We start from the raw sequence: 13,792 nt of genomic DNA, 5'->3' as shown, positions 1-13,792 counted from the left end.
TTCCATCCTATTTTGCTGATTTTTTTATGTCGGGACAGTAAACCCGACATCCACGACTCTGCTGTGGCCAGAACTGGCAGTGTATATACATATATCCATTATTATTGCAACTCGTCATCCTCACCCAAGTGAAAGATGTTCCCTCAAAGAGCTAGTTGCTTTTCTTTTCTCCTGTTCTCATCTTCCACTCTTCAGCGCCTGCTCCAATCACAAAACACAGCAAAATACTTAATATTTGGAACTCAATTAAATTGGACCATCAATGAAATACCTAAGTAACATGTGGACTAAAGCAAGATAAATGTAAGCAGCAAACAACCCGATATAAAGAATCTATTTTTTAAGTAGTCATTCATTTTTAGTTAATGCATTCAATTTCTATTTGTTGGCACCTTACTTTCTGTTAAGCACTGAATTAAAGATTGGAGATTAAACAGTGAATAAGAAAGAGATGGTTCTTTTACATTGTTTGCAAAGAGAAACTCTGAAATAAAAATCTCATGGTGAAAAAAAAATAATTTTCTAACTGCCCTTGATGCCGATAGTCCTGTTTGGTTGGCAACTATCTTGGTGAGTTTGCCATGGTTTAGGATCCAGAGAACCGGATCGTGTCTTAGTTCTAGATATAATAAAATTCTAAGCAGCTAATTCATAATAACTGAACTCACCAGATAATAAAGTACTTTAATCAGAATAGCAATTTGTTAAATTATTCTAAGGTCTCTAACTCCCACAGTGTCTGCTCTCACACCCTCAAGCCAAGGATTCTTTCATTGCACTTAAGTCTATTATAATCAGCAACAGTTCTGTGAGAATGAAATCAGCACAAAGACTATTAAATGATAAGAATGGTTTCTGGCACCAGGCTCTGGTAATCTAATATTTTATCCTCACAGGAATAATAGCCAATATTTATTAAGCCATTACTTTCTCACAGCATTTTGATGTGGTACATACCACAATAATCCTTGTTTTACACACAGAGATACAGAGGCACAGAGAGCTAGAGTAACTAGTAAGTGGTAGCAGGATTCAAATATATAGAGTCTGGCTCAAAAGCCCCAGCTCTAATCTCAGCTATAGGGCTCTGCAGAGTCTACTATAGCAGGATCTGATATATTGGTTTTGGGAATAGGTGGTACTTATATTGGCATTGCTTGGGCAAGTCACTTCTTTCTACTTTTCCACATTTCAGTAGCTGGCTAATGTCTCTTTGACTAAGTCATTATGTATTTATATATAATGATGAATTTAATTATGTTTCAGTGAAGTTTGTCTGGTGGCCTTGAATTTTTCTTAATCCACTATTGTTAATTTATAGTAATATCTGAACCTGGAGCACTCTGGTTGATGTCAGCATTCAGAAATATTGTATTTGGCTTTAGTATATTTAAAATTGTAATTTATTGCCATGAATTTAATATGGTAAGATGGCATATTTTAAAAATTTTAATGTTTATTTATTTTTAAGAGTGAGGCAGAGAGACAGAGCACGAGCTGGGAAGGGGCAGAAAAAGAGGGAGACATAGAATCCAAAACAGGCTCCAGGTTCTGAGCTGTCAGCACAGAGCCTGAGGCGGGGCTTGAACTCACGATCCATGAGATCATGACCAGATCCCGCATCAGATGCTTAACTGACTAAGCCATCCAGGCACTCCATAAGATGTCTTATTTTTAAAAAATTCATTGGATATTCTTTCCTGCTTTGTTGAAGATTAATTGACCATATAGTTGTGGTTTCATTTATGGATTTTCTATTCTATTGATCTAAGTGTTTATTCTTATGCCAGTACCATACTCTTTTAATCACTATAACTTTGTAATATAATTTGAAGTCCATAATTACAATGTCTCCAGCTTTGCTTTGCTTTTTCAAGATTGTTTTGGCTATTCTAGGTCTTTTGTGTTTCCATACAAATTTTAGAATTGTTTATTCTAGCTCTGTGAAAACTCCTGCTGGTACTTTGATAGGGATTGCATTAAATGGGTAGATTGTCATTGGTGGTATAGACATTTTAACAATATTTGCTCTTCTAATCCATGAACATGGAATGATTTCCATTTCTTTGTGTCATCTTCAATTTCTTTCATCAGTGTTTTATAGTTTTCAGAGTATCGATCTTTCACCTCTTTGGTTAGGTTCATTGCTAGGTATCTTATTGTTTTTGGTGCAATTGTAAAGGGGATTGATTACTTTTTGTTTCTGCTGCTTTATTGGTATACAGAAATGCAACAGATGGTGTAGGGAAAACTGGACAGCAACACGGAAAACAATGAAACTGGACCACTTTCTTATGTCATACACAAAAATAAATTCCAAAAGTATTAAGGACCTAAATGCGAGACATGAAACCATTAAAATTTTAGAGGAGAACATAGGCAATAACCTCTCTGACCTTGGCCATAACAACTTCTTTCCAGATGTGTCTCCTGAAGCAAGGGAAACAAAAGCAAAAATAAACTATTAGGGCTTCTCAAAATAACACATTTCTGCACAGTGAAGGAAACAATCAACAACGCTAAAAGGCAACCTAGACAATGGGAGAAGCTATTTGCAAAAGACATATCTGATCAAAGGTTAGTATCCAAAATATATAAAGAACTTACAAAACTAAACATCCAAAAAATGAATATTCCACTTCAATAATGGGCAAAAGACATAAACAGACATTTTTCCAAAGAAGATATATTGATGGCCACAGACACATTAAATGATGCTCAACATTACTTATCCTAAGAGAAATATAAACCAAAACTATAATGAGCTATCACCTACCACTTGTCAGAACAGCTAAAATCAATAACACAAGAAACCACAGGTATTGGTGAGGATGTGTGGAGAAAGGAATCCTCTTACATTGTTGGTGGGAATGCAAACTGATATAGCCACCATAAAAAAGAGTATGGAGGTTCTTCAAAAAGTTAAAAATAGAATGATCTGTGATCCAGCAATTAGAGTACTAGGTATTTTTCCATGGAATACAAAAATCACTATATTATACACCAAAATGAATATTACATGTATGTTAACTGGAATTTAAATAAAAACTTTTTAAAAATTCAGATATTTAGGAGTTCTCTTGAAAATATCAGAAATTACAGAAATAATGGACCCACATTCTGCATAGTGACAATCCACTAGAGTGATCCAGGCCACTATATTCATTAGCATCTCCTGCTTAACAACCTCCAGCATTTTCCTTAGCAATCCTTGGTATATAGTTTAACTGGAAGGAAAGTAATTACTGCTATCATTTCTTCAAATTGTATATATATCTAATTTATTATATTTAATATTCACGGAGTATTCTGTAATTGGAGTGCCTTATTTATTTAAACATTCTCCTAAAAAACTACATTTGTGTGAAAATCTACAAGATCTAAGTCACTAGACTGAGGTAACATTGGAACAACATTTTAATATATCTCCTATCAATCATTTGAGTAAATGCCTACATTCATCAGGAAATCTAATATCCATTCCCTCTTCTTCACTTCCCTTCTCTTCATCGATAAAAACAAAGTAGTCCTGCTAAAAGAATACTGGGAAGGGAATTTTGAAAATGTGAATAGCTTACTTGCATCTTCTAACTTTTTACCTGCCCTTGTTTTTCTTTCTCTCACAAAGGTTTAGCCTCAAAGACTGGATCCACTAAGTCAGATCTGTACCCACTGCAAACAAGCTCAGATCCCTGAAAATGTAGAAAAGACAACTTTGAGAATCATACATATCTTCCTAACCTACACTAACAAACTTAGCTAGAGTTTGAAAACCTATGGCAGCTGTGTCTTTAAACTTTTCCAGAAGGAGTCTTCCCTTACAAGGCTACACATAGAGTAACCTAGTGAGAAGGATACAATGTGCAAACTTCCTGACTGTTGGATTTGAATCACCCTTAACAACTTGGGTAGCCTTTCAGTCCAGAATGGCACTTTTATTTGTTGCAAAAGTCTATAACATTGAGTCTCAAAGAGAAGGTGCGGAATGAGATCCCTGAGCTTCCCAGGAGGCTCCCAGATGCAGGTGCAAACTCACTTACCTACCTCTTCTCCCAAAATACAAAATGACATTACAGGAGGTAGCTTTTCTTTCTTTGTCCCAAAGAGGAAAAGGTACCGTGATATTCTTCCTCAAGGAAAATTAGTCCAAGTTCATATGCTTCATGTTATTGTTATATTAGTCTGGTTGAACTGTCATAACAAAATATCACAGATTGGATGGCTCAAACAACAGAAATTCATTTTCTCAGGGTTCTGGAGGCTAAAAGTTCAGAATCAGTGTTACAGCAAATTCAGTTCTAGTGAGGACTCCCATCTTGGCTTGTAAACTCCTATCTTCTTTCTGTGTCCATGTAACCCTTTCCTGTGTGTGCCTGCAGTGAGAGAGAGCTCAATGTCCCGTTCTCTTCTTAAAAGGATACTAGCCCTATTGGATTAAGGCCCACCCATATGACCTCATTTAACTTCATTTAGATAATCCCTTAATGTCCTGTGTTGTTTAAGTCACATTGAGGATGAGAGCTTCAACATATTAATTTTGGGAGGACGCAGTTCAACCCATAACAATTGGTATTAGTGCTTCGATACATATGAAGCTAATATGTTCTCCATATCATACAAAAAGATGGCTCCTGGTATAGTGAATTAAACTTACACTCACACAATCTTTAAGAAGCTTAAAAATGAAAACATCCCTAAATCTAATTAATACATATTATATTAAGTATTAATTAAGAAAAAAAATTCCAAAAGCCAGGTAAGTAATCGTATTATAATTTGAAACCATTATTGTTTTTGATAATTGTTATGAAACAGCAATACTAATACTTCCTTCTCAGACTTACTATAATTTCCCTCAACTATCTTTAATAGATGTAATTGCTTCCCTCTCATGTCACCACCGTACTTTCTGCATAGCTCAATTCAAGCAATGATCCTGTATATTGTAATTGTTTTTCCTGTTCTAGTCAAGCTTTTTAAAAGCGAGAATTATGCCTTCTCGTCTTTGAATAATAAGTTTTACATCTGTACCTTCCAATACTCTAGTCATCCAATAAGCATTTATTGTATCAAATAATTAATGAGCTTCAATGTGTTTTTTGAACATAAACAATACATGGTAAGAAATAATGGGTGGCAAATTTAAGGTTATGTTTGTATCTTTTCAACATTAATAACTTCACTATTTTCAGCCTTTGTTAAAAACCGTCAACATCTAGGGGTGTCTGGACAGCTCAGTCGGTTGAGGGTCGACTCTTGATTTCAGCTCAGGTCATGATCTCAGGGCTCCCTGAGTATATACCATGGATCCCCACATCAGGTTTGCTTGCTCAGAGCTGACAGTGCAGAGCCTGCTGGGATTCTCTCTCTCCTTTTCTCTCTGATCCTCCCCCACTCATGTGCTCTTGCTCTCTCTCACTCAAAATAAATAGACATTTAAAAAAAAAATCATTTAAAAAATCATTAACATCTGTTATTATATAATATTCACCTCAAATCACCACAAATTAATTTTAATCTGTCACATGATGCATTTCAATGGGGAAAACCAGATATAAAATTTTTATTTTGGAAATTAATAATATTTGAAGTAAACCCCAGGGTCTTAAACCAACAAATGAGTATTCCTTGTAACATGTTTTAAATGCTCTGTTTTGAAGGATATTCAAATTATTTCCTCTGTACAAATGCTTACTCATCTTTAATATTTACTGATGATATCTATAACGTAGTCAGACCTGAAGACTGATCACCAACTTTATTTCCTTACATGTAATAATTCTAGCAATTCATGTGTGAATAGTTGAAGAGGTAGGAAAAGAAAATTAGTGATCCTAATTCTGTGTAGGAACAATCCATTCCAGCATAATAATCTTAAACTGAATCATACAAACTCAATGTGGCAGGACCTGCCGGGGATCGAGCTGTCATTTATTGGCCATGTACTAGGTGCTTGGAATGGTATATGTGACTTATTCTAATTTTCACAACAATCATATTAGGTGTGATTCTATCCATTGAGGTTAGTTGGGAAAATAAAGTTCAGAGAGTTTAAATAACTCAATGCCCTAATATCATAGAGACCAAATTCAAATTCAGATATGCCTGATTCCAGAACTCATGATCTAAGTCCATAGGAATGACCTCAAATGGCAGTAGTTCTTTCTCTTAATACATTTATTCCTTTCCTGAGGGAAGGGAATATTAACTGGGGATTTTCTATCACCAAGTTCTGAGCACCCATTGTTATATTTTTAAATTTACATCAATCATAAAATCGGACATATCCAATAGTTTTGCCTTTACTCAGCCTCTTTCTTTTGAAAGTATATACCATGGTCCTGATTTGTTTTATCTTCACTTAGTTCATACACAGAGGTGTGTTTTTCTCATTGTAATCTTCCAGGTGGCAATATATTGCAAAACTACCAAATATCAAATGGTGCATGATTTAATTTTTCTCAGCTCCATATCTTTCTGTGTTTCCTCCTGTGCCAACGGGGTTAGAAGCCCACAAACTATACTGCAGAGACACTTTGCCAAACTAGGGGTTTAAGTGCCAACTTTCCCTTAAATTCTAACATTGAGAAATATTAACAGAGGTTTGAAAAGCAGGAGGAGTGAAGAACTTTGCTAATATTGGCCCTTCTCTGTTGGAGTACCTACTTCAGGGCTTTTGAGAAAAGCAGACTTTCTAACAGGAGTGGAAAGTCAAAGAAGTTTCTCCAGGAACTAAGAAGCCATTGCTGGCTCATAGGGTCCAGCATAAGTATGCCAGCAGTTTCCTGGTTCTCTGCTTCTGTTTTTCCATTCTTTTCAACACCTTCGTAGCCAATTCTCTGAATCAAACTTTGCTTGGCTTTAACTACTTAAAGTAATTTAAAGTCTTAAACAAATAGTTTAATATCTTAACTAATATCTTAATATCTTACCTAGAAACATACAGTATTACCTTTTCTTTCCCTATCTATCCCATATTTGTTAAAGATGAGTTGTGAATTCTTAAAATCATTCGTCTTTGACACATTAACATTTTAAGAACAAATATCCAGTTTGTTTGCACATCATATATCTTTATAAGACTTACTGTTTTTTTAATTGTACTAATGTTTCATGAGTTCATGAAAATTCTTCTCAATAGATAGTAACAACTATTTCCTTTCTTTATAAAACTGGATATAGAGGACATTTAAGCCTTTGAAATTCAAGCCCAAGTTATTTACATATTTGCAAAGAGAATGGTATATAGTTATATGATTTAAAAATAATACTGAAAACTGTCTTTCAAGCCTACTACTGTGTGAAGTGTGAAGTTCGGAAATTCATTTATTATCTTCTGCAGTCAAACTTTATTTTATTTTATTTTTTTTTAGTGGAAAAAATGAGTCCTGGCATGGATGAATTCTAAGGTCTGTTTCAGTCCCTAGATTTTTATTTTGTTCTATTTTATATGTTAATTGACAACCTATATCTGAGTTATTAACATAGTGTACAAGTTCTATTCTTGGTTCTATTCTATGCTAACACATGTTCATGAGCAAGAGCATTTTCTCTGAGGTTCAAGTTCTTCATTCATATAATGAGAGATTTGAAATAGAGGCGATCTATGTTTCTTACTCTAAAATCATCTTTGATTCAGTTTAACTATTCTTTGTTTTGAGCAATAGTGAAATCAGTTTATCCCATGGCTCAAACCTTGGTTTACTTATTCATAAAATTGGAATAATATGTTCTTTTTACTGACCAGAATATAATTATGAGATATCAGACATAAAAGTTATTTGGGCAAATCACTACAACATAATATAATGATTATATTATTTTGTGTAGTAGGTCAATGTATATTTAAGAGTGTTCATACACTGACACGCACCCATCTAATTTTATTAAAATATCTGTTTCACAACACTTTCTTTGAAGTTGAGCAATTTCTAGTAGCAACTACCCTTATACGGATTTGTCACTTTATCTCATTAGAGTTAATAAAAGCCAAGGCTAGTAAGTGAAGAAATGTGGTCTTTTATTTAGACACAGGTATCTGGCCAACACCCAACTAGTCAGCTATTCAAATACTGTTTAATTAATTAAAAGCTTGGAGGCGCCTATGAAGCTGGATGACGAATTAGACACATTATTATATAAGTCCTACAAAAGCTTAGAAGGGCCATTCTAAACTTTTCTGGAGAAGCAAAGGAATACAGACCTCTAGAACTGAAATGGAATCTCTGCTTCTGGGCTTTTTCTAAACCATACAAGATATTTATTCCTAACATTTTCAATAAGTTATTTCACAACCCATGCCGCCAACTCCATTCCTCAAAAGATTCTGTGAGAAATGTCACATCCATTCCAATTTTAGACATGATTTCTATTACCAGGAACAACTTAAGACAGGAGGGAATTTCAGAAGATGGGTACTCATTGGAGTAATAATAATTATATTAATAATAATGGCTCTGGAGTTCAGTTTAGTTACTTATTCCCTACTAACTTTGGTGTGGGGTGGTTTTCTACCTTCTACTAAAAACAATGCTCTACTGAGTAGTGTGTCCTTTGCCATGTCTTGATAGTCCAAAGATTCTCATTCCAGTTCTGATTTAACTTTTCTGGTCAGTTTTAATTATTTCTGAGTCTTAAGTGGCCAAAAAAAACCCCAAAAAAACAAAAAGAAGAAGAAGAAAACCAAAAACAGGCTCCGTATCTATTTTTCCATTAATTGAGAATGGGCTTTTGAGTAAATCTGATAAACCGATTGATTATAGCAAGCCATGTAGTATGTTATTTCCCATGGATTACCATATAAGTGGTGACAAATGGGCTCAGAGTCAAGTATCTGTGTATAATCCAAGATCTAGCATCTCAGCTCTACTGTTTATTTTTTTTTCTTTTTTTTTTTTAAATTGTAGGCCCCAAAGGAAAACTGGCTCTTACCAGCACAGATGTGTATGATAACCGTACTAGTAAGTCAAAATAATCATTCAAATGTGAAGAGTAAATTTCAGGTAATAAGAATATAACACATTGGCACAAAACAGTATTTTTGGAAAAAAAATCCTTTAAAATTTACATCTAATGGAAAATGAGAATGCATTATTATCAGTTTTTTCATTTTAGAGATCAGAAAATTGAGGCTTAAGTTAAGTATTTTATCCAAGATCTTTACCAGAAAGTGGCAGAGCTATGACATGGATCCCTGTCAATGTAGCTTCAAAACTCATGATCTTAATCCCTGTATCTACTACTCTTTAAATGAAATCATACGTGTTAGAGCTAAAAGGCAGAGAGGTTCATATAATAACAAAAGCCTTGAATGTGGTTATAAGAAATGAGGGGGGGGCAGTGGAGGAAGGGGGATTGGAAAAAGGTAGTCAAGAGGTACAAACTTCCGGTTACAAGATAAATTGGTACCGGGGATATAATGTACAGCATGACGACTCTAGTTAATACTGCTGTGTGATATGCAGGAAAGTTGTTATAGGAGTAACTCCTCAGAGCTCTCATCACAATGAAAAATATCTATTTTTCTTTTTTGCTTTCTCTTCTTATTGTATCTATATGAGTTGGTGGATGGGAACTAGACTTATTGTGGTAATTATTTCACAGTATCTGTAAGTCAAACCATCCTGCTCTGTACCTTAAACTTATAGCGTGATGCATGCTGATTGTATCTTAAGACAACTGGGGACAAATTTAATTTAAAAAAGTTTCCAAATACAAAGAGAAGTTGGGTTTACTAGAGAAAGAATTGATACAATTATTTTCTTCATTTCTTTGCTCTTTCAAAACAGGTTTTCCATCAGATTACATAATCCTTCTTTGATTGGAGAGTATTCATTCTTTCATTCGTTACGTATAATGTTACATCTTCCATTGTTGATTTTCTGTATGTTAATCTAGATATATAAGGTAATAGTTATCTCTTTATTTTGCCTAAGCTTCATATTCATAGATAAGTGAAAGGACATTCTAACTATTCTCTACCATCAAAACTCATTTTTGCATATTACACATTTTTAGAAATGTAGGGATTTCATAGATAAGTAATCATCTTCCATGAAGACTTCTATTGGTTCAGAAAAAAAAAACCTGATGCAATCTTAGAGGTATTAAAAGTGTAATTTTCAAAAAATTGAAATGTATGGGGTGCCTGGGTGGCTCAGTCAGGTGAGGGTTTGACTCTTGTTTTCGGCTTAGGTCATGATCCCAGGGTCATGGGATTAAACCCAACGAAGTGGGGGAGGGTCCTTCCTGGGCATGGAGCCTGCTGGGGATTCTCTGTCTTTCTCCCTCTGCCCATCTCTTCCATTCATGCTCTCTTGCTCTCAACAAAAAATAAATAAATTTAAAGAATAAAAAGAAAAAAATGTTTAAATTAAAATAGGTTGGCTATAAAATTGGTTGATGTCTTATGGGGCAATAAAACCATAATCTTTTGTGTTCTCTTTCTACCAGACAAAATCATTTGTATTGCTTTCTGAACATAATTCATTTGCAATGTACCTTAAAAACAAAACAGAACAAAACAAAACAATTTGACACCTAACTTAGAGCATCTGGGCGCAAACAATAGTGAACAGTAGGTTTTAAAAAAATGCATTATTCCAGAAAATTGGATAATCTCTGGGAAGAACTATCAGACAATGTTCCACTATATCACTGAAAGAACACGCATTCTTTAGTTTTTCTTATTTTCAAGCTGAGATAATTTTTCATACTATTCTCGACCATGTACAAAAAATAGTACTTTGTTTAGTACTATGCGTCAACATTTTGTAAGCAATATATCATTTAGTTCTCAAATGAATAGCAATAAGCATAAGGCTTTTTATGAAAATGATTATTTCCTTGGGAAAAATTCATATGACATTAAACTTGGATAAAGGAGTTTGAATATTTTGAAGGCTATTGGTATATTATAGCCAAATTCATTTCTACAAGTGATAGGGCTCTCTGCACTACTCATGAGGAGTACTCCACTCTGATCATCATACTGACAGAGTTGGGCCTCATCATTTTAAAAATCATGCAATTTGGCAGGTACAAAATAAGACATCAGTTCTATTTACCTATATAATATCAGATTATATATAAAGTTAATATTTTATTTGTTAATATTTATTTATTTTGGGGAGAGTACAAGTGGAGGAGGGGCAGAGAAAGGGAGCCAGAGGATCCGAAGCAGGCTTGGCACTCACAGGCTGACAGCAGCTGGCCCATGTGTGGATGTGTGGGTTTGAACTCCCGAACCATGAACCATGAGATCATGAGATGGTGACCTGAGTCCAAGTAGGACATTTGACTGAGCCACCCCGGTGCCCCTAAAGTTGATATTTTAGAACACGGTTGTATTATTTTTTCTAATTTGTTATTTGCTTATTTTTGTATTTAGATATTAGTGCCCATGTTTTCTATTCCTTTCAGCTTGTAATATCTAAAGGACATTAACACTTTGTGTTTAGTTCTTACCCATCAAAGTGCTTGTCATGAATAGTATTAATAGGATATTTTATGTGAGGAATAATAACATCCTAAATGAGATTCATCTGTGCTAACTTGAAACTCAACATAAGATTATGCTAATAAAGATGTGATGTTTCCTCTTGCTCCATTAAAACTCTCTTAATGAAAAGTGCTTTATATGAAAACTATATATACAAGTAATGTTAATAAGGGTGGAGAACCGAAACTACAGGAAACACAGAGATATTTGTAAATCCAAAATTGTTTGTAAATTGACTGCAACCATTATATTAATAAGTAAACAATATAGCTTTAGGAGATTATATTTTGAACAATTTTGAACTGGGCAATCATCCACAATAGTTTAAATCATTGTTTTTGTGTTGTGCTTATACAATTAAATAAAAAACTGAAACTAAAGTATACTCAAATTTATGTTTATATATATAAAGTTATATATAAATTATGTTATGTAACATACATGTATAAAACAAAATATATGATTACTGCCTTCGGTATTTTAAAGAGTTTCTTTGGTAACACTACCATAGATCCATTTAAAAGATGAATATATTTTCTTAAAAGTATCCATTCTTCCAGTAATAGAACAAAAAGGTCATTGAATTGAAGCATTAGCTTTTGTAACGTTTTCTAATTTATAACAATTTGGGATTTGTATATAATATTTATGTTCAATTATTGAAAATACATAACAAATTTTAAATAAAATAATGTCATATAAAATGCACTTATACTTATATACATGTAGAAATATACATACATAAAATGTGGAGAACTAGAGAGCAATGATGACAGTAACTATTAAGGGAGGAAATGAGTTTTTTGAGGTGTGTAAAATCTTGTCTAAATCAATGCATATAAAAATTATAGAAACCACTAAGATCACTTTTGTTTGCTGTTGTTGGGGGAGAGGGGACTCAAAGAAAGTGTGTGCCTGCTTCCTTGCCAAGGTCCAGAGATCCGCTAGCTTGAAGGGTGACCCAGAGTGAACCCACAGTCCTTACGTTTCCTTTCCCTGGCTTCCTCCCCTAGCCTGGGAGGCAGAGGATTGGAAGCCTGGCGTTGGTGGGAGGAGGGGGAAGTGATGGGGCCGGACCAGGGCCAGCAGGAAAGAGCTGGTGGCGGGCCGAAATCCTAGAAAAGATGTCCTGGGGAAAATTATGCGGGCCCTGACCCCTGGACGCGCTTTCCCGCGGAGTGGGGAGCGCAGGGGAGTGGGTGGTCACAGTGCCTGGCCTCCCGCACCCGCGTCTGCTAGCCCAGCTCTGCCACGGTTGCGCGGGCCATGGGTTCGATTTCACGTGGGACCAGGTGATGCCTCCTCTCACCCCTAGACCTTAACTGCGCACTTTGAGTTCCACGAAATCCTCCAAGCGCGTCCTCTCTCAGTTGAGAGACAGGCGCAAACAGTTGGCTCTTCCTTTAAACTCACACAAGCCCATTGGCTCAGTAAACGCTCAAGATGCGTCAGGGGTCGGTGTAAACACCCCAAATCCCTTCTGGTTCTGACTGCCCATGCGGTGATCAGCCCTGGAGCCCTTCGGTTCTTTTAAGTCCCTCAACTTTTGGAAAATCAACTTGGAAAGTGTGGAGCCGTGGAGCTGGGGCAAACTCAGGTTCACGAACTCTGGGGCTTCTCTGAATCCACTTAGATCCAGTCTCCGGTTTCGCTCCTCCTCCACGTATTTTAGAGCCCCGACCCCCCAGGCAGGGGAATTTTGCGTCGAATCGTCGAGTCGGTAGACAGAACGTTCTTGGCCCTCACTCTTGCTTGCCACGATCAGATTACTTCTCACAGACTGGAGGCTGTTGCGAGGTGGGGGTATTTACTTTTAATCCTTTTTTATGTGTTCAGTTCACCTTGTGTGGTTGGGTGTGGAAAGCGGGGGAGGGGGGTTTCCAAAAGGAGTGAAATTCCCATTCCATGGGTATTACCATGCCCGTGGGGTTGGCAGGTCTTAAAGTTTAACAAGTCTGCAAATAACTACAGAACACAATAGAGCCCCCCTCCCTTCCTCTCTCTCCCTCTCTCCCTCTTTTTTTTCTTTTCCTGCTTCCAAACGCCTTCTTCGAGGCTGAAGCTGGGCAGGTCTCCAAAGGTGCAGCAGCCACAACAATCCAGCAGTTCAAAGTTAGGCAGCAGTTGCACAACTACCAGCAACTCTCTGAGCCGGCTGCTAATGAGCTGAAAGCCAGGGCCCTCTGAGGAGGTGAAGAGGAAGCTTCCAGCCCTCCTCCCTTCAACTCGAAATACAGCTATCTCCACCCCCCACCCCCAGATAACTCTGAGATACGATCCTTGCTCTTTGCT

Source organism: Hyaena hyaena, unplaced genomic scaffold (genome assembly GCF_003009895.1).
Source record: "Hyaena hyaena isolate Hyena2069 unplaced genomic scaffold, ASM300989v1 scaffold_340, whole genome shotgun sequence".
NCBI lineage: Eukaryota > Metazoa > Chordata > Mammalia > Carnivora > Hyaenidae > Hyaena > Hyaena hyaena.
This window is presented reverse-complemented; position numbering follows the sequence as displayed.